The 21,482-nt window shown below is 34.7% G+C and overlaps 1 long non-coding RNA gene across 1 annotated transcript in view; it reads left to right on the top strand.

Moving 5' to 3' along the window:
• The window catches only part of LOC102062417 (uncharacterized), an 85,807-nt gene that overhangs the window by 52,675 nt on the left and 11,650 nt on the right, over positions 1-21,482 (top strand). The window contains exons 4-5 of the long non-coding RNA XR_012580299.1: positions 18,718-18,795; positions 20,109-20,187. This is a non-coding gene — a long non-coding RNA (uncharacterized LOC102062417). The remainder of the gene's footprint in view (positions 1-18,717; positions 18,796-20,108; positions 20,188-21,482) is intronic.

Genomic DNA, 21,482 nt, shown 5'->3' with positions numbered 1-21,482 from the left:
CCAATAAAGCTGAAAAATGCAGACAGGTGGCCATGCCTTCCTTTTACATAAATATTTTAGAATTTGGCATTAAATGGGATAATTTATTATGGAAAGGCCTGTGGTCCTTCCTTCCTTCCTTCCTTCCTTCCTTCCTTCCTTCCTTCCTTCCTTCCTTCCGCCCTTCCGCCCTTCCGCCCTTCCGCCCTTCCGCCCTTCCTTCCGCCCTTCCTTCCTTCCGCCCTTCCTTCCTTCCTTCCTTCCTTCCATCCATCCATCCATCCATCCATCCATCCATCCATCCATGACCAAACAAGCTAAATTATAAAGACAGGCCACTAAAGGATGGAATCACCCGATCAGAATGAAAAGTTCCTGCACACGTTTTTAGGTAAAGTCACTTCCAGAGATGTGGAAATAACATTATTAGGATTCAAAGATGAAGGGTGGATATCAATTATTTGAATTTGGATCTACTGAATAGTCTCTTTAAATCCTATATAAATAATGTAGCATAGGAATTACTGCATTCTTTATCAGGATTGAATTTAATGATTTCATTTAAAGGCTTTTTGCTGTATGTGTGTCAGCTATGGAAGCTAAATTTCACATTCATCTCTTGTGCAGAATGCCTTTAAGGTAAAGAGTATGAGCCCACGCTTTGCCAGAGGAGCCAGAGCAAAGCTGCCAGCACTGAGGTTTTCATGGTGCTTTAGCCGTTAATATTTAAAATGCAGATGCTCATGTTTGTTTGCATGATTTCAATGATTCTGATGAAATGTTCCACCTGATCTAGTCCCAGAAAACTCAGATAAATATGTTAAAGGGCATGATTCATGTCTTGTATTTGTATTTGCAGGGAATATGAAAACCATAAATATTCCTCCAAAATACAAGTGCTTCACAAATTATTAAACCTTATCTTTCTCTGTAACCCATTTTTTGTAGGTGTTATACAATGCAAGCCTGGTGCTTTATTATTAAAGATGGTCTGCTCTTATTTGCCATGAACACAAGATTATTATTTGTCCTTAAACAGTAAACTGAAGTGTTAGTGAGGCTGATTTGCCCCCACAGGGAGAAAATAGCTGAAGGCATTGCAGGAGTTCTGCATCAGATAAGACCCATAAAAACCTATACATGTGTAAACACACATATAAATCTATAAATATACACATATTTGTAATATATAAATATACATATTTATACATAAATACATAATAGATAATAATATATAATATAATTATATATTATACTAATATAATATATTGTAATTTATACACATAATATACATAATACACAAATATACATATTTATACATGTATAAGCACACATATACATGCATGTTTGTGGGTGTGTAGAGGGAGGACAGAAAAGCCCAAAGCAATTTTGAAAGGAGATATTTAGCATGGAATTTGGAGAGGAGCATGGATTTGGAAAGAAGAGTCACCAAAACCAGTAGTCCTTGGATTTGGAAAGTTCTGAGTTCCCTACAATACTGATAAATTAAGTTTCACTATAAGAATTTTAGTTGATGATGAACAATTTGTGAACATCTGTGGTTTAGAATAAGTTAACCAATTAGATCTTAGAAGCAATATGTGTCCAGACTTTTAAATGATGGCCAGAAAAACCTGCATAGAACAGATATAAGATGTTACTGAGTCAGAATTGATAACATCTGTTAATGTGCAACTTGTATTTTAAGCAGAAAAACTGGATTTTAATTCATATTCTGGACTAGGTTTTCTCACTTCCCCAAAGCTATGTTGTTATCAAAGAAGATGTACCAATTGACCTCAACAAACACAGCATCTTCCTTTGCATAAGCTTTAACATAATATTCCTGAGGAAACAGTTCTAAAAATGCATATTTTTCCTATTTTTTTTTAATTTTCTACTTGGTAAGTGCAGAGAGAAACCTGTTTAGATTATTGTGTTAAGTTCTGTAAAGGGGTGAGTAGTTACAAAGGTCACAGTGTAGATCAGTCCCCAAATTACCTGATATAAAACCCCTCTCTTGGGCAGTCAATGGATGTATCCACACCCTATGTTTCCATTGCCCAAACTATAAACCTCTGGAATATGGCACAGATTATTTATTAAACACTCCAGCATTGTCTATACCATTGTGTTTATTTTGTTTTATCAGTGTACTGACCCGGCCATGTGCCTTTCAACCAGCTCTAAAGCTGGGCAGAGGTTGCTCACCTCTGTTCAGGCCATGGGGTGTCCTTAAGATGTACTTGTTATCAGTAATCTCATTTCACATAACACATAATGCAACAAGAATTAATTTGAGGTCCTCAAACGCAGTCATTTGAGCTACTGTTAATCTGTGCTGAGCAGCTAATCTAAACATTAAAGGCTCTGGATTTTATTATTATTATTACTTCCCTGACCCATGCATTCCCCTTGCTTGTTCCATTGATGGAACATTAATAACTGGTCATGGTAAAGCATTATTTAGTTTCATTTGTCAGTCAGTTGAGCAGCCTCAGTGTATTGACACTTTTGGTCCACTTAATTAAGCCCCAAGCTACAAACCAAAAGCAATTAATTACAGCAATCAATAAATATTAAATGTAAAGTATTGAACATTAACTCATGATTCTGTGGTACATTGTAATAAAAGATTTTTGGAAAAAATTATTAAAGCTCGGCTATATGCTTCCTTGGAGGGCATAATTTACTGACAATTTGACAGCACAAATGTGACAGAATTTCCTCTGTGGGACTACTTCTGGAACTTCATCTGAAATTGTTCACAGAACATGAAGTTTGCAGGAACAAGTAGTCATGCAAATAAATGCATTATCCATACAGCAGCCAAGGTGAAGAGTTAGTTTAGCTTTCAGATTAATGCGCTCCCCACTTGGTGAGTCTCACTCTCACAACTCTTTCATTCCTAGATATCAGGTTGGATTTTCAGCTGTCTCTGTATCCATTGTTTAAACTTAAGTAGTTCTTTTAACAGTGGTTCCTACTGAATAATAAAACAAGGCAGGCCTTTCATTACTAGTTTGTCATGAGTTGAATTAATCACAGTTGAACAACTTTTTAAAACTATGCCTCGAGAGTTTTCAAGCTATTAAATATTTTTCTATTATAAGGACTCAGAATTGTTCACTGCAGAGAATAAAGTACCACTTTTGCATACATTACACAAACACTTAGTGCTTCATGAATCCACAATAAATTTTCTTGCTGATTACTCATGTAATCTAAGGATGTCCTGCTGTTTTATGGAGAGTCTTATTAATTTCGTTCAAGTAGTAAAATTAGCACCTGTAGAGAACCCTTTATGGCTTTTAAACTTTTATCATCTTTATAAGAACCTGCTTCATTTATCATGTAGCAGTTGGGTTATTTTATCTCTCAAAGTATTTATTGATTCTTAAGGGTGTTTAATGAGGTAAAAAAATCAGTTTAAATAAAAGGAATTATCATATCAGTAATGCTGCTTATCAGTGATAGGTTCAGGTAGGACCACCAAGATCTGGAAGCTGGCTTTTTGTAGGATTGAACACAGAATTTAGCAGTTCCTTTTAAAGACAAAGGGAGTCCTGAGACATTAATGTGGAATCTCCCTGTCTGGTCTGTAAATAAGAAGTGAATGAACTATTCATCTCCTGGTGTACATGTTGAGATTTTGTTCTTGAAGAGTCAGAGGCTGAACTGGAGAGTTCAGTTATAAAAATAACACAAATGGATTGTAGAACACCAGAGACTGATGATAAATATTAGAAAAGGGAACATCAGGCCATTGACAAAATCGATTACAAATATTAGAAAAGGGAACATCAGGCCATTGACAAAACTGGCCTTTCAGCTGAGGCAGAGGAGCAGAAGACACAACTCAAATCCTTCTTTGATAATCAAGCTTTTTTGTCCTGTATCTGCACAATATTGTCTTTTTCTTCTCTGTATGGCTGGTGCCCAGTAATGCAAGTTTTTAGCAAACCTGTGCATATGTGGTCTGAGATGAAACATGTTTTAATTAAGTGCTGATGTTATAATGAGAACAGTAAGCTAAGAATGCCTGAGTGAATACAGATGAATATTGTCTTATGGTTTACACACACACAGAATGTTCCAGGAAAGTAATGCACCATCTTTTATTTTTTGGTTTTTTTTTCCCCATGAATTAAATTCTGTACCTAAACTAAATCAGAGTATCACTGGAAGTGTTCAAGGCCCGGTTGGATGGGGCTCTGAGCTCTATGTCCTTTCATTTACGAGTCATTTAGGAGTATTGGTAGTAAAATGCAAGTAGTCTAGGAATTGTTTTACACTAAATATATTTTTATTACTGTGATGAACCATTTATTATAAAACAGGACTGAAATCACTGATTTCTTTTTGTTGTTTTCTGATGATCACCCAGAAACAGCAGCATAGGTCACCAGAAAAATAGATCTGAAAGGCAATTAAAGAAATTCACTTTAAATTATATGAAATCACAAATTTTGGCACAAGTTCTCTACAAACAGAACAGAAGATTAAATCTCTGTGAATATTTTTTTTTTATCCTGCTGTGAAATCCAAAACTAATGCAGGTAAAGAAAGATTTTGGAATTGTACCTAGTGGAAAAAGAACAAACTAATATCACAAATGTTGAGTGTACAAATATTAAACTCTGCTCTCTTCTCCCTCCTTTTTCCTCATTTAGAGTATAGATGCATATTTGGATATTCAGTTTCAACATTCCAGTCCATTGATGTAGAAATCAAATTTTCTTCTTCCTGAACCAATTTTTTTCTCTTGCCTTATTGAAGTAAGAGAAAAAATTCAGAAATGCTAACAGTGCTTGATTTACATTATAAGAAGGCATTGCAGTAAGAATTTAAATGGCAGCAGTTGCATAATTCCTATGTTATGAATCATTTTTACCTGAGAATTAACTTACTAATTACAGCAGTTAAGTGTAATTATTCTGCCTCTTATGGTCCCTTATTACTGCTTTTTAACAATAAGACAAAGTCTGCCAAAGTTAATTATCATAATAATAATTTAGTGCACACTTTTGGTCTTGTTAGGAATACAATATAATCTTGGAGAAATGATCTTTTCCATGTTAATCAGTCATTCACAAAGCTGTCTTTCATGTCTCTTACTCCTCTGAGAAGTGGATTGAAGCTTGGTAATTGGAGAGGCACCGAGTGACAGAAGGGAATGTATTGCTCTATTTCAGCCTCTGGTTTTCACCAAATCCTGAAATGCTTTCAAAGTTTTGAGCTATGTTTCCTCACAGTAATATAAATGTTACCAATTTTAATAATTCCCTTTAAACCCCCTTATTCTTCTGATCCCAGACCTCTCAGATGTATACATTTCTTACTCAGTTAGAATGCCACCAGACAAGCAGATACTTCAGATTTTTTTTTTTTTTTTTTTTGCTGTTTTCTATTTTTTTTTAAATCAAGATATTTTGGATTTATATAGTTTCTTGCACCTGGCCATAACTTGATGAAATTGGCAAACCCCAGCCTTTTCAAGATGATAAAATACATCCAGTTAACCTGGTTTTTATTAGTAGGATAGGCTTTGATCTATTTTAATTCTCTTTGTAATAAAATCAGTGACACTGGTATTCCTTCCTTGATGAATAGTTGCCTTTCTCTGTATTCAGGTGGGATAAAAATTAAGCAATCCTCTCTGTGAAAGAGACTCCAAATGGAATTCTATCTCAGAACCCTAAGAATAAATTTATTAAAGTAAATTTTTGTTTATTGATTATGGACTTGGAGAAATTTCTCTACAGGTGAAAGACTGTGTATGAAGTAAGATGAAAACTTTATCATTTAATGTAGCGTATTAGTGGGGCAAAACTTTTAATACATTTGCAGAGGCCCTGAATAGTTGTTGAATTTTCTAAAATGCACATTGTATTATTGATGCCCTCACAAGCCCCCAGATTTCTTAATCTCTTTTGTATTGGGATATTTGTCTGCTGTAAGTAGATGATAAGGACAAGGTGGATTTTAAATTTGTGATTAAAATTTGTACAGCCCAGGCCTCTCTGGTTCTTTGTGAGGGAAATTTGTCTGACAGTATTTGACAGCCATAGTAAGAACCTAAATTTGTTTTAAAAAAGTACATTCTTTTTAAAAAAGAGTGAATGGATTTTGTAAATAAGGGGTTCCTAGATCTTAAAAAATGTGGATGGAAAACCAGTGATGAAAACATAAGAGGAAGGCAGTCTCTTCGAGGCTGTCTGCTTCTCATATTAAACTTTTTTGCTTTTTAAAGATGTAATGAATTTCTGCCGACCATGTGGTACAAAGTGTTTACATTCAGTATATCTTTCCTATTTTTTCTTGTAGCTTTTCATGCTTTAACATTATCTGAAAGGGCCATCTTCTAGCTGCAGTTTAGTTAATTCTTATGCTTAACAATTCTGCATTGCTTAAAAAGTATTACAGACAATAATTTTGACTCTGGGAGATTAGCAGTGTGTTAATATTTAACTTAATTCCAATGTGCATTGCTCAAAATAGGATCCTTATAGAGATGACTTTTGATATTTGCAATAGCAGCTATATCTGAGTTTTGTTTTTGTGGTTTTTTTTTTTTTTTTTTTTTTTTTACTTAAAACCTCTAAAATATGAATTTATAACTGGAGGTTCACCTCTAATGGTACCCTCTATAATGGGGAAAAGGTCTTAATGGTTTTGGATTTTATTCTTCCTAATTATCTGTGATATTTAAGAGTGTTGCACCAAATATAAGGAACAGTTATAAAGATTTGACAGTATTGAAATTTCACTCTAGCAAGAGTTTTACAGCAATATATTTTAAGTAATTTGTCATATACAGAGTCAATGAGGAACATTAATCCTCTGTTTTTTTTAAGGTCCTTTTAGAAGCCCCTTCTGCAAGTGAATTTCATCCCTTACCTGTGTGACTCTGAAAATGATATTATATAAACATTATAGAAAATTTATAGATTTATTTTATGATAATAGAGACATATAGCTACTTGGGATATTTTATTTTTTTAGATCACCAGAGTTTTTAAAACTACTGGAAAATTCTGAAAATTTACTTCTCATCCTCAAAGAAAATTCCTTTGAAATATGAATTTCACTTCAATAGCTTATATTAATTCCAATTTATTTTTATTTCACAGTGGTATTTCACAGTATTACTGTGACCAGCATTTTAAGCTTGCTTGAATGGACAAAACTCCATTGAGACAAAAGTCTCAAAATAAAAAAAAAATAAACATTTAGACAGTAATTTTTTTGCTGCAGTTCTGCAATTTTTACAGACAAGTTCTGTTCTCATATGTGAGCATGAGCATGTTCTCATATTCTTCAGGGCTGCTAGAATTTAGTCTACTCATGTGAGCGATTATTAAATTAAATGAATGGCACCAATAGTAAAATCGACACCATTTCAGCCTAGGGGATCAAATGTCAGGCTTACCTAAAGATCTATAAATAAATAATAAAATATGTATTATTCTATAAAATAATAAATAATACCTGATATTTCATCCCCTTGGCTGAATGGTGTTTGATTAGAGCACAGCATAGACACCATTGCTTGGGAATAGGAAGGAAAATCAGAGTTGTGATTGGGCTAGAGGCAGCATTAAAATTCTGTGTTCTTTCTTGCATTTTTAACAGAAGATATTAAAATACTAAACAGCTGTCTTGACTGAGAAAAAGGCGACTGGCTGCCAATCAGTTTAAGATATTCCATGTACATATTCATATTATGAGGAGGATTCCTTGAGCAAGATAAAATACATACTGAACAGTGCTGGGATCTGTAATGATTTGCAATGGTATGAGATTGTCAGCTTATTGAGGGTGAGGAAAGGAGGAAGGTTCAAAAGAGATGGATGAAGGATTAGAACAAGATTAGCATGCCACACATGAAGAGTTTAGTGTCTCCTAATAGTAAAATCTGAGCAAATTCTGTATTGTTACCAGAGCAAGCATTACCATAGCTGGGTTGCTCTACATGATAAGTAGTATAGCAAGAATTGACTTGAAACACAATTAAATTTTTAAATTTAAAAAGAATCAGTATTATTCAATACAAATATCGTGAAAAGGACAGCTCTGTGGAAGAAGGAAAAGAAGAATCCATCTAATCCATCAACTTGAGATGGGCAGCCACTTCTAGAAATAATGGGAGGTGATGGAACCACAGTGACTTCCTTTTATTTCTAGGGGACGTTTTTCAAATGAGGTAAAATCTTTGCTGCATTAAAAAAGAAATTATGAGGAATATTTCTGTATATGTGCAGGATGATAAACAGAATTTAAAATATGTCATCTTTACATCTTCTGTTCTTGAGAACCAGACTTTACATAGCACACACTAAGGCTAGGTAAAAACAGATGTTTTAACTCTGTCGAGATTTCTGTGTGAAATTTGGAGCTCTGTCTGAGAGCAACATAGAATGAGGAAAGCTGTTTGAAAACTTGCAGGTTGATAGGTCAATAATATTATTTCTTTCCAATCTTTGTTTCTGAACATCTGACACACTAACTGTCTTTTACATGGTTTGGTGGTGCCTACAAACAGAATGCAGAATACTCATGTTTTAAGGATCAATTTAATAATAATTAACATGCTCATTAATAGGATATACTAGTAATTAAAAATGTAAATAATTAGAAGTGGAAGAGAGATAAGATTATGAGAGCCTCCTATGTTTGATTTGGAGAGAGGAACAATTTAAAAAGTTATTAACATCTTTAAGGACTTGATGAAAGGGAAGTATTACAATGCATTTTCTTTCTTGGCTACAGGTTGAATATTGCAATTTTGTTGTAATGTCAATAATATATTATGAATAATGTGAAAGAACAGGGTCTTTTCCATAACATTACTCACAAACCTACATAAAATTCACGTTTCTCTTGCTCTTGAGGTTGTTTTCTTGTCTGTGTGCCACCACAGCTGAGTTGTCATTTTTGAGGGAAAGTTTCACAACCCTTCTGTAACTCTAGTTTGACACTTAATTAGACTTGGCTGCTCTGATGAGATTGCAGCAGTAATTATGTCTGCATATCCTTTTTCACATGAAATATGTAGTCATTAGCCATTGTCAGCTACTTTGGCTTCTTGAGAAGAGAGAGCCAGCAAACAATTCTAACAGCATTTGAAATAAATGTCTAATTGCCTGCTGCATATCTAATTAGAATCGAAATGTGGACACTGATGAAAATTCTTGGACATTATGAGAAAAGTAATCTGAAATAATTGAGAAATCTGGTCACTTTGCAGATACCTGCCATTGTGCAAGTGTAAGCTTGACTTGTCATTTTAATTACAGTCTGCGTTTGTCTGCGGGTTGATCTTGCCCAGTGCTAAATGATAGAGGTGAAACAGATGGCTTTACCATAAATACTGAATAATACACAAAATTAAATGCTTTAAATACTGAGCTTCATTATTTCCATAGAGCACAGGGCGGAGCTATTGGCCACAATGGGTATTGTTAAACTGTGCAATCAATATTGATTTAACACATCAAAAGTGATACTAATGACTCCTTGTCAATTAGTTTGGGTTGGTTTTTTCATCACAAATTGCCTGTGTATTTATTTCTTGCTATTTTTAGCTGCTTTTTAATGACTTCATAATTATAGAAATGCTTTTTCTACATCAGTGAACTTTTGGACATATTGCTGGAGCCATGGTCAGTTGAATATGAGATTCTTCTCCACATTTCTTGTGATCAGAATCTGGAAGGTGTACATTTAAAGATGTAGTACATACTTTGTCCATGTTAAGAAGGATTACTTATCACATTATTATCAAGAGGACATTTGAATTCTTGGCGTGTCATTTGTTGTGTACTGTACTTTATTGTCTTTATTCTGCATTTCTTGCAACACTGTCTGCCCCTGTGTGTCTGGCACTCATGCAAATTATTTAGAACCACATTTTTATATGATTACACCCTTTCTGGTTGGCATTGTCAAATACTCAGAAGTCAGTTTATTCCTTTCTTGAAAGGAAGCTCAGCACAGCATTAGCCATTGTTTGCCTGAGTATGAAGACAGATTGCTTGTAGAGATGACTTAAGTCAGACAATCGATCTGAATGACTCAAACTTATGGAATTTTTAATCAAAGTATTTGAGATGTACCAAGAATTCTTATTTTGAAAGAATCTGACAGCTTTATCAATCTTCCAGTTTGTTTAGTGTTCTTTGTGCTACACACAAACAAAAGGAATAGCAAATAGAATGTAAACTCTAAAGTATATTATTGAAGCTTGCAATTTGTGCTGTGATCACATTTCTGGTTGGATTTTTAGCTATGTTTGATAACAAATAAAAGACACAGGATGGGTATTTCTAGGACTTCATTCTTCAAGTTAGCAATTTTTGGCAGCTAGAGGAAGCAAACCTGTGCTCCAAAAGGGATGCACCGAGTGCAGTGTTTTAAGAGAGTTGGCATCCAGCCATCCTAACTTGTGTAGCATCAGCTCTTAGACAAATTTATGTGACACTGAGCCAAACATTAATCAAGGTTTAATTGATTTGCCATTATGAGGCAGAAAAAAGCAGGTTTTCTTCCATGCAGAACAGGTGTTTTGCTATTCCACACGCGTTGTGAAGAAGAGGCTTTCTCTTTAGGAAAATACCAAAAAGATACATTAGGTATCATCTATAATACAGATTCAAACCTAAAGCTCCAATAACTCAATAGATAAATGCTTAATCTAACTACTGCTGGCTGGCAGTTCTTCAAAGGGGAGATTAAGAAAATAATTGGTCATTAATTTTTTCATAGCAAGAGGTTTATGCATTGAGATCCAGTGCTTTGAGCAGCTCTTCAACCAAAATAATGAAATAAAAAAATGGTATTGAAGAGCAGAAATTTATCGTTTGAGATTTTAAAGGATGATAAGCATTATTATGAGAGCTTTTGAAAGTATAGTACTATATTTTAGTTTAATTTTCTCTCATTTATTTGTTCATTCTTACACTGCTTTTATAAATAAATTCTCTTTTGTCAGTTTCTACATAGTTCAAATAAATTAAAGGGGTTTTTTTAGTTCACACTTAAACTATATGTCTTCTTTCAATTATGCCGTACCTTAGATAAAAATTCTAATATGAATACTTGTGTTTGCTAATAGTAACCAAAAAGCTGAGGAGACTTACTGGAGCTGGATTCAGAATTCAGTTAGCAGGCATGGAAAAAACCATAATTATTTGTCACATTTGGAATCAAACGGGAATGCAGATTAATAATTTCAATAGACAAAGCTAATGGTGGATTTAAAAAGATGAAACAATATATATTGTTTTCCTGTTGCATACAATGCCTTCAGAAAACACAAAAACTTGTTTACATTGTTCTTTGGCTTTTGTTGCTATATAACAACTTGAAGTCCTCTTCATCTTTAAACTATTTTCAAGTAAATGTTTCGCTAAAAAGCAAAAGCAAACTCTTGCTAGTGTTTATGTTAATGAAAGCGCTACACATACATAAAAGTTTTTTATGAGTAAAAGATAAACAGATGATCATTTTTCTCTCCTATCATTCCTCAAACACTTGTGAGAGTGAGAACAAAACGTATTGCATGCTGAACTTTGAAACCAAAATTCAGTGGAGAGGATGCCACATTCTCATGGCACTTGGTATCCCAGAGGAATAAAAATACACAGTATTTCAGAAAATACACAGTATAAATCTAGAGCCAGGGTGGAACAATGCACCAGCCACAAACTATCCTAAAGCTTGTAATCTGGAAATTTGGATGGCCCCTAAAGATGTTTAAGAGCTCATGATCAAGGCTGTGCAAATGGAGGGTTTGTGAACTGGATCAAACAAATGAATTTACTGGAGCTTCATTGATTGAAAAGCCTTAAGATCCTGTGTTTGCTGCTGTTAGCACTGGACAGCTTGATACAAAAGTAAGTTGTACATAAATCTAGGGAAGCTACTGTTTAGTTCTTCAGTTTCTGAATCCTCTATTAGAATTTGTATCTTCCACCCGTGGGACTTCTCTCAACAGGACACACAATGTGAAGATCACTTAAGGTTTGAAAGCTGTAGGAAATTGGAAAGAGATATTTTACACTGGCAAAAAATGGTCATCAGCGTTAAAGAACGTGTCAAAAATTGTCGTTTAACAAGTCAATGGAAAAATTAGTTTCCTAGAGAAAAACTTGCATAGTATTTTCATCTCAAGACTATTTATTTTTTGTTATTCAGAAAAAGAACAGTGACTTGAAGAGAATTCATATCCGATCTTTTTTATCAAAATTCTTCTTATTGAAATATCTTTTAGTGGGCAAGGATTTAAACAATTCAAAGTCAAACTTGGGTTTAGAGGTGTGTTTTTTAATTAGGTTAATATTTTCCATTAAATTCCTGGCAAGAACAGCACTGACCCAGATTTCTAAATAACAGTGTCAGAGAATTTAGTTTTGCTGCTTGCAATTTTAATTAAGAAACCGCTTTTCTTATTTGGGTCCCATGTTTCATTGAAGTTGGAAATGGTCATCTGATACAAATGTCTCAAGCATCTTGAGCTAGAGCTAGCTCTCAGCAGCTGTATCATTTAATAACAAGCAAGAGGTCTGCAGTTTTTCCTGAGATTAGGGATTCAATTTTAGGAAGATTTTAAAATTAATATTTTCAGTATTTTTTATTAACAATGTCATTATTTATTTGGACTCAGGTGAAAATGCACATACTCAAATACATGCTCTGGCTGTAGGACTGTACTGTGGCAAGGGGAATTCACTCAGGTAGGCAGAGCAGTCTCCTATTTTGCTTTCATAGTGATTTAACACAGGCTAAAATTTAAATAAATGGATGTGAGCCACCTGGGTAGGCAGGAGTGGTGTCTACTAAATGGGAATGAGGTTGCTTGATTTGAAATAGGAAGAGTAAAAGGCAGAGGAAAAAGAAAGAGCAAAGTTTGAAGGCACAGTAGGACACTTTCTGGTTCCTCCTGTGTGTTCTTGACTCTTGCTCCTTGAGGATAGCTGAAGCACTTGGCTTTCATTGTTCCCTGAGTATCTCATGAATATTTCAGTTCCAAATGGTTGAATGTTGTTTTTTATTAGTCCATTTAGATTGCAGCACAAATAGATTTTCCTGCATGTGGCTGAGATTTGGAATATTTGTGGCGTAAGGCAATAAACAAAAAGAAATGCACAGTGTACAGTTCAATACAGTTGCAACAATTGAATGCTTTTTACAGTTCACACTCACAGTACTTTACATCCCTGAGACTTTGACATAAAGTACCTTTTATTTTATATTTTAATATTAATTTCTTGCCAATAACACTGTGTGCTTCTCTCCCCCTGAAAAGTCACAAGACTGTGAGAAACAGATAATCCTTATAGTAGTTTCTTTTTGTTTTTCCAGTGTAGTTTTCTCATTTGCTTTTTCAGCTGTCCTCAGTGCACCAGTGGCCATCAGTGAAAAGAGCAGTTGTGCTGAGCCATTAGCAATACACATTTGAAAAGCATATTTGTTATGCATGAATTTGATTACCTTTGTTTTGTAATTAATAGCATATTGAATTTGATTACTTTTTTTTGGTAATTGATAGCATATTGTGAGCACATATAACAGATCCCCGTCCAACTGAGATATCAGGTAACTAAAAAAAACCAGGATCTATTAAATATTTGATGTAGAAAATCTGTCTACATCTGTTAATTGGTCTATGCAAAGTTGGTTTTTTTTCCCATTTTAAAAAATATTTAAATATTATCCTTTCTTATTGGTGAAGTTACTGGGGTTTGCTTCTTTTATAACTAAGGCAGACAAGAGTCCTCAGACATTCTCTCTAGCCAGCTTTCCTAAAATGCTTGACAAGTATCAGAATGTGGTTTCCAAAGAAGCTTATTTTAAAATATTTTGCATGGGTAATGAAGGGCAGGATGTTAGAAAAAACCCAAAATCCCTTTTATGATGCTTTCTGCTGGAATATGGCATGGAGCAGTTTGTTGGGTACTAGCATCCAGCCTGAATGGTCAGGTTATAGAAATTAGAAGATTCCTAGGGATGGCTTTAGCAGTGGAGATGTCAGGTGATGACAAAACCCAGAGGCCAGCAATTGATGGACACCGTTCCAGCATCCAGAGGTGACTGTGATGCTTCTAGATTTTCTTCTGGCTCAATGGAATGTAATTAGATTGTTGATGGATCACCTGATTTGCTGCGTTGACCTTGATCCCTTTTGGGGTCTGTATTTGACTTCAGGAAATTAGATCACCTTGGTTTGGGGATTGGATGAGGGATTTTGTGAGTCTCCCATGAGATTTATGCACAGCATTCTTCTGTAGTAAACAATCTTCACCCATCCTCCTAATCTTTTATTTTTAGCAAAATATACCCAGCCTGGGGCACATCATACTTATCCACCAAAGAATCATCTGCTTAAAAACCAGAGCTAAAATTTGCAGCGTCTCTGTCACCAAGAAGAAAAAAAGCAGGTTTTTAATATGTGCATGCATAAGCTAATTCTTTAGGAAAAGGGCCTTAAGTTATAGCTATAAAAAAGAACATCAATGGAATATTGTTGCTGCCAATCAAATCAGATGTCTCTGAAGGGTGTCCAGCCATGTGCATTGGAAAGAACACCATTCTCTCCTCATTTTCTTTGCTGGCACAAGCAGCAGTCTGCTGATTTTCACATAATTAAGGATTGCATGATGAAGGCAACAGGCATATTATTTGATATAAAGGCTTAGATGAAGGTGCCAGCTAAGTCTGGAAGATTCTTTAATTTGATGTGACTGCTGTCAAGAGCACAGGCTTGATGAAATTAGATCTACTGGCTACCACCAGAGTGGTTGGTGAAGTGAAAAATACATGAAGGGCTTAGATGGGTTTTCCTGAAATCACTGACTGTGCATTTTCATATATCACTCCAGGGCTAGGAGGTGCAGTGTTAACCTTCTGTGTACCAAAGCTGAAAATCTGCATTTGATGAAATTCTAAAGCTTCAATAGTTTTGGATCCTGACTGTCAAAACAAAAGCAAAGACTTAGACCATTCAGAATGCTTGGCTCTTTGCATCCTTTATTGATCTGCCAGTGATCTGGGCAGGGCATTCTTAACTGATAGATAACCAGAGCTCTAAAAAATATGATTTTGCAGTGATTTTCAATCACTTAGAATGTTTTATGTGTCTAATCATTGTCAGAGAAGATGTAGAGAGAAATATATCGTATATAGTGGGATACTCAGTATGTGAGCAAAAGGTCTTGCCCTGTTGTATTTGCAGGGAAGGGAGGAATGAGGATCCTGACTCCATGTTCTCAGAAGGCTAATTTATTACTTTATAATACTATATTATATTAAACAATACTATACTATACTAAAGAATACAGAAAAGATATTTACTGAATACTAAAAAGATGATAATGAAAATTTGTGACTCTTTCCAGAGTCCTGACACAGCTTGGCCCCGATTGGCCAAAGAATGAAAACAACTCTCAGCAGAATCCAATGAAACAATCACCTGTGGGGAAACAATCCCCAAACACATTCCACACATGAACACAACACAGGAGAAGCAAATGAAATAAGAATTGGTTTTCTTTTCTCTGAGATCTCTCAGCTTCCCAGGAGAGAAATCCTGGGTGAAGGAATTTTTTCCAGAGAATGTGAATGCCACACTGCCCCATTCTTCTCCCCATCTCTGGCATGCACACACTGAGCAGGACCTGTCTGACCCCTGCTCTTCTTGGTTGTATCAGCAGATTGAAGGTGTTGGATGTATGGGTAGATTTCCTTTAACTAAACCAGTGTTTGTCTTATGTCATTCTGTGCTTTGGAGAGATTTTTATTTAGTTGTCTTCAAAAAAGTGAGTTGGGAAAGTCTGGATTTGGTCATCAGAGGGTGAAGTAGAAACCTGTTTTTTCTGAGTCTTATGTCATATGACCTACTGGAGTGATATGCAATCCTTTTGGATCCCTGGTTTGAGGGAAGAGCACAAGAAAAACTTACAATTTGCTCTTTTATGTGTTTCTGGCTTCCCAAAACACACCCCCTTCTCAAAAGTGCTGGTAAACTTAAGAATTTGTGGGCTGCCTGCTAGGAATCTAGACTGAATATTAATTTAATCTACACACCCTTTTATCTTAATTCTGTAGGGATTAGAAGGGTTCTTGCACTTCATCAATTGTTAATAGCCACAATATGATTTACAGATTCACAGCTTTGGTTACTATAGGCAGCAATATTAAATCAGAAAGGAAGGTTTTCAATGAAATAAAGTAATTTCTGTGCAATTCAGTGCTGATGGATAAGACTGGGAGTTTTGTGAAACTCCATGTAGGTGATTCCTTCAGCCAGGGAAGAAGGGATATACCAGTGTGCAAAGGCTACAACTGCTTGAAGAATCTATGAGGGGTTGGTAAAAAAAATTTGAAGGCAGCCTGGAAAAGTAAAGTAAACAGTCCATTAACCACTTAATTGCTAATCTTCTGAGCCACATATGACTACAGGCTTAATGAAGGCAATGAAATTTGTGAAATTTGTACGCAAGGTAATTACAGGGACACTGCAATTTTCAAAAAATATTAATTTTATTAATCTTAGGACTGCAAATGCACGGAGGAAATTTGTAAAACAAAAAACTATGGCAAATGGGATGAATAAAAATATTTTAATGTTATTTAAATTAGCGTAAATGCTTGTTTTATGGAGCTGCATTATCACCCCTAAATTCATTTGCAAATGATCTACTGAATGATCTAAAATTGGAATGTGGTTATGTATATGTGTAAAACAGAAATGTGAGGCCTAAATGCTTGTAAATGATCTGATTTATTGGCAGTGGAAACTGGAATCGGATTTAGAGTTGCAGTCTCCTTCCCAGTATGGATCAGTTACCTACAGCTGAGGTTTAGATATTACAAAACCAATTATTGTTCAGTTATTACTTCACTTGCAAAGTGTGTGCTTTATACAAATAGCATATTTTATATATATATATATTTATATATATATATATATACACACACAAAAATATATATGTATGTATATATGTGTATATATAATATAAATTATATATATAATAATATATAAAAATATAAATTTTATATTTTACTTATATACATAATACATATTATATATTATAAATAATATGAATAATATTTATTATTTATATATAATATATAAATAATATATATATGAATAATATATAAAAATAATAATATAAATTATATATATATATGTAAACCTATATATATATAATGAAAATAGGTCATTACAGCTGTGTCTTCTACCATTTTTTTCCTGTTTCTAATTTTTTGGGGTTTTTTTTTCTTTTGTTCTTTATAAAACACTTATTTCTGTCATCTAAATCAATGTTTATTTATGCTAGACTTTTCTGTCTTCTCATAATGCATGACTCTCCCCAAATTATTAAGAATACACATAAATAAAGCATGCATAAATTGCCAGACTTTACACGAATAGCACAATTTTAGTTCAACAAGTGCCAAACTTCCTTTCCTTTCGGCAAAATCAAAGGAAAATTATTAAAATATTTTAAATAAACAAAATAATTAATTATCTTAATGAAATCAGTGTGGCATGTTTGGGGTGCCTGTTTTAATCTTTTTTTGAGATACAGACTTCTAATTAAACATAGCCTGTATTTTTAGAAGTGCTGGGGTCAATATGAGCTTCAATTAAATTATAGAATGGAAAATCAAGAAATTGATGATTTATGCATGTACCTTTAGGCATGCAAGTATTGGGGTTAAGATATATGAAAATGTTGGAAAGTATTATGGTAATACTTCTTATAATGGTAACTTAGTGACCTAATTTTCCAAAAAGCCAATTGAAAGTTAAAGAGATATATGTGGCAAATTACCCAGTTTCTTTTAGAAGAGGCTTTTTTTTTTTTTTTTTTTTTTCAGTCAATAAGCTCTTAAAAGTCCCTGAAAACCACTATGTCACATTTTGGTTTTAGTCCAACTTCAGCAGTATTTATTGGTTTTAGTGATACAAAGCCAATATTCTGTTTTCACATTCACAGGCTAAGAACATTATCTTCATTTATATTTTTCCAATTGATAAATTCAGTAGCTAAATATCTACTTTTCAAGATGTTTATAATAACATGATGATAACATTAAATGGATTTTCTGTGCCACTTTCAATACGATGGGCAAGATTGTTTCTTTATGATTATGTGGCATTCTTTAAAACTCTTCATCCACTGTGTTGTCATTAGTACTGATAAATCAATGAAAACATCTGATCAACTTCTACTAATTTTATTTTGACCTGATTAACTCTGGAATGTAAACTGTATGGATCACAAATGCCATATCAGTACATGCTGATAAAACAGGAAAAAAAAAACCAAAGAAAAAAGCTAATGAAGAACATTTCTAACAGAAAATTTTGTAGATATATTTTTAGGTCATGTAACAAATACTCCTGACAAGTTCAGCATGATTTGTGGAGGTTAGCATAAATTTTTATGCCTTATTCGAACAGAGAAGGAAGAATCCCTGCATGCTTTCTTGTACAATGAATTATCAGAATATGTTACAGAATAGCAAATGAACAGTTAATAACTGAGCAACTTTGACTGACAAATAAACAGAGTGTAAGTAAGAGGGAAATTAACCTTGAAAGCATTGTATTTATCTAGTTAAAAGAATAAGGAAAGAGTCCCTGTTATATTTCTCTGCAACCAGCTTGATCTCAAGAACCTCCTTTGAAATGCAGAAGTTTCTGTTACTGTTCTGCATTTATTTCAGCTCCCAGGGGAGATGTTGATCAGTCTTTCCAAAAGCATCCACAACATTTATGGACAAACCTTTTAGAGCAGTGAAAAAGTAAGTATAAAATCCCATCTCCACTGAAGAAAATTTCCTCTTTTTTCAGTGCTATCCAAAATTTTCCTCTGTGGTGTGTGGCTGTGCAAGTGAACCAGCATTTTGTTTTGAGACTTGTATGTATACAAGTCCAAAGATATGAATGTAAAAAGGGGCTGATTGGTGGATTCAGAGAGGTGGAGCTCTGTTTAAGAAAATAATGTTCAACTTGAGAACTCAGCACATGCAGTAGAGCATTTAATTGGTTTTCCCTTAAGTGTGAGGCAGGCTTTCAGCATTTTATTAAGTGTTTATCAAGTGTTACTCACAGATGTGTAAGCAAGATGCCATTCACAGAAGGAACAGGTGAACCTGTGCTCACCTTGTTAGGATGGCAGCTGGTAGGAAACGGAAGGAGGAAACTGGAGGAAAGAATTAAAAGCAAATAGCTCTTTGTGAGGCCTGATCTCGCTGATGAGCACTAATGGGCTCTTTGACCAGCCTCACCTGGGAGCTCCCACAAGCCCTGTAAGGGCTTGCCTGAGGTGTGGGCCTTTGCCTGGCCTTTGTCTTTTGTCCCATCACCAGCTGCTCCTGACAGGAATTTATCTGGGCTTGCTTCACTGCCATGTCTGGGGCCCTCTCACCAGCTCTGTGTCCTGCCTGCCATGCTCACACCCTGGGGATGCTCTGAGAACATTGTTGTGCTTGAAAGTGTATTTATACCTCTCCTGTTTAATGTGCTTAAAATACAGTTTAGCTAATTACACTTTTGCCTACTGTAAAAATCATCCATGGATCTTCCTAAAATCGTTTAGGGATACTGATTCCCACAAAAATATGGATGTTAACTAAAATATCACAGAGAGCACAGCCAGCACAGGGCTCCCCATCCCTGAGCAAGCAGCTGGCTCTTTCTGTGCCCTGGCAGCAACACTTGTCAGCACAGGCCTCTGTGATGGGTTCATCCTGTCACAGCCAAAACTTTGAGGCCCACCAGTTTTCCCTTTGATCTCCTCCCTTGACTGAAGACATCTGTCAGGTTTACAAAACTGACACGCAGTTATCAGACTCACAGGCTTGAAAGGAAAAAAAGAAATAGCTCCTTTACAAAACCAGGGATGAAAACAAGAGCACTCTGTCATGCTGCTTGTAAATACAATAATAAAGCCATTGAAGAACAGAGAAAGAGAAAATTATATGCCATTTTTTAGTTTTATACACAGATGTTCTATAAGTTATATAGAAGTCTTATTACCAAAATAAGATATAAAAAAAAATAGACCATGGACTTCATTGGAGCCATAATTTCACTCTAAATTTTTGTATTTCAGATGTCTGTGATAAAGAGATCCTGAACTACTCTGACATCAGCAGGCAAGTTTCTTCATGAGTTGTTATTGTGCTGCCAAGGTAGGTCTCATTTCTTCTGTTTTCCTGCTTACATTGGTGAGACACCCAGAGATCTTTAAGCTATTCAAGGCTCTATCCCATATAGTTATGCTAAATTTTAGTTTCCACTCCAGTGATTTTCTAAACAAGTGTTGAGACAGAGCCGATGAGGAGCTGTCAGATGAAGGCATCTTTAATAATGGAGTGACTCAGTTTTGTTAAGCTGGCTTTTCTACATGGGTTGCTTTATTTCTTATCAGCTGGGAGAATTTTTGAGATGGCAAAGCAGATCAACAATTTAGCCTGCAGTGACATAATGATGTGGTTCTGAGGACTTCAATCAATATTCTGCCATATAGAAGGACCAGAATAGGAGTATAGATAAGGGAGCTTATAAGAAAAGCCCTTCCTGAGGGCTGATAAGATTTATAAAAATATTGAAAATTATTTGCAAAATTGGTATTGATGCATTGGGATGCATTCACTTTGATGTGAAACTAGGTATTTAAAAATTACTGAATCTAATAATCCAGATGCCACAAATGCATACTTACCTCTGTCATAGGCAGGAGTTTGATCACATACACTTTCCACTGAAGAAGAGTTCAGAGTGTTCTTTTAAGTTGTGATACTTAAAGACTCTTAGATATAAATACAGAATGGTTACAAAGGGGAGTAATGAATGCAAATATAAAGCCTCTAACTATTTACTAACATTAACCATATTTAACATGAGAAGAAATCCAAAATCTAGACCTCAGAATAGGCAGTTCTATTACCATGACTTGGCACTGCCAAAATTCAAAGAATGGGATGTAAATGCAAGGCTTATGAGGCAGGAAATACCAATTGATAACTACTTTGGTGTACCATTAAAACAAACAAAATGGACACCATTAAAAACAAAGAAGATTTCAAAAGACACAAGGAAAGAAATTCCTCTTGAATTTTTACTGTGTATCCAGTGAATAGTACCACAATCTCCTCAGAGTGCATTTACAGTTATGTCTCAGAAATATGCTTAGATTTGGTTTATGGAAAATGTGATCTCTAGTTAAACAGTTGTGTATTAAACCCTGATTCACACCTTCCCTAAATGCCAACAGCTAGACTTTGCAACAATAATGAAGGCTTTAAACATAGCTTTTATCTGCAAATTATTTACTTCATAATCAGTTTTTATAGTTGCACTTGATACCTTGAAAAATGTCTCTGTGCTCTATAAGCTACAGTTAGACTTCTTCCAGTTCTAGTACAATACATTTACTTCAGAGAGATTGCTTTGTTGACTTAAGCATTACACTGGATATCCAATT

Source organism: Zonotrichia albicollis, chromosome 5 (assembly GCF_047830755.1).
Source record: "Zonotrichia albicollis isolate bZonAlb1 chromosome 5, bZonAlb1.hap1, whole genome shotgun sequence".
Lineage (NCBI taxonomy): Eukaryota > Metazoa > Chordata > Aves > Passeriformes > Passerellidae > Zonotrichia > Zonotrichia albicollis.
Note: the sequence above shows the minus strand (reverse complement) of the source record. Positions and strands in the feature narration are given on the sequence as shown.